A 1,344-nucleotide genomic window follows, 5' to 3' on the forward strand; every position below is an offset into this window, starting at 1 on the left:
ATTTCTCTTGAAAACAAAGAAAAACAGATTTTCTGTTTAGAATAATAATATAAAAAGGTGGTTGAATATACATTTAAATCACTGTTATGTATTACTTTTAAGACATGAAAAAATTAAGTTATTGAAATAGCCTGTCCTTTTTTTTTTCAGGACCTGATCCAAACCTAATTGCAGTCAAAGGTGGAGCTCCAGTAGTTGATAAAATATGCTAATCTACTAACTTCAGTTAAAATGAGTATTGGAAAGAAGATTTCAGACAAAAAGACATGAGCAAACTTCAGCTAAGAAAAAATTCAGGAAATTTGCGGTTTGGAAATGCCTGCATAGCAGCACTTTATTATTGCTGGCGACATTGGGACAGCCTAGGGGTGTGAACCCCTTTTGAAATGCATATTCCCTGAACAGTGGATTTTGAAAGCCTGTCAGAAAAACCAACCCTTTTAGCAGCATTTAAATCTGTACTCAGCCTTCAGTATTGCTGAAATCTCTGTGGGACTTAAACTTATCCCTAAATGCTGCCCTTAGGAGAAATTTTCATGACAAACTAATTTTCAGAAACATGGCCTGTAAATGTGTGGAAAACCAGCAAAGCATCTTTGTCTTCCCATTTCCTGAAGCTCAGATCAATTATAAAACCACTGATTTTTAGAAGTCCTTCCAAAGGAGCTCTTTTCCTGTCAGCGTGTGTCAGTCTGTCAGTCACATTTCAAGCCATGGATTTGAAAACCGACCTGCAGAAGCAGCTACCTTTGTCCTAAATTTAACTTTACAGCTTCTCTGTGGGGCTTTCAATTAGGATTTTTGTTTTAAGAAAAAAAAGAAAAAGAACACTGAAAATGTCAGTCCAAACACAGTGAGCAATGCTGGTATATGGGAGGCCCACACATATTGTTGCCTTCTTCAGACTCCAGGATGATCAGGAACATAAAATGCCTATTTTTGGACAAAAAGAACTTTAAAAAACTTGTTTCAGGGACATAAAAAGAGCTGGTTCTGCTGTTCGAAGGCCTGAGTGGCTCTGGGGCCAGATGGCGTCACTGAGGGCTGAGGGCAGTAGGTGGAGAGGTGGATCTGTGACCCTGCTCATAATCCCGTGTTTTCCACTTAAAACTTGATAGTCTCGATGGAGGAAGTTTCAAAAACCCCAGCATATTTCAGTCTTGTTTGCTGAAAGCTTGGATTCTGAGGTGGTGGGAGCTGGTGTGGCTGGAAAGAATTGGAACCCCCAGGCCGGGTCAGAGCCGCCTCGGGCTGGAAGGAATTGGAACCCCCAGGCCGGGTCAGAGCCGCCTCAGCCTGGAAGGAAATGGAACCCCCAGGCCGGGTCAGGGCAGCCTGTGCCTG

Source organism: Corvus brachyrhynchos, unplaced genomic scaffold, assembly GCF_000691975.1.
Source record: "Corvus brachyrhynchos isolate BGI_N302 unplaced genomic scaffold, ASM69197v1 scaffold20, whole genome shotgun sequence".
In the NCBI taxonomy this organism is placed as follows: domain Eukaryota; kingdom Metazoa; phylum Chordata; class Aves; order Passeriformes; family Corvidae; genus Corvus; species Corvus brachyrhynchos.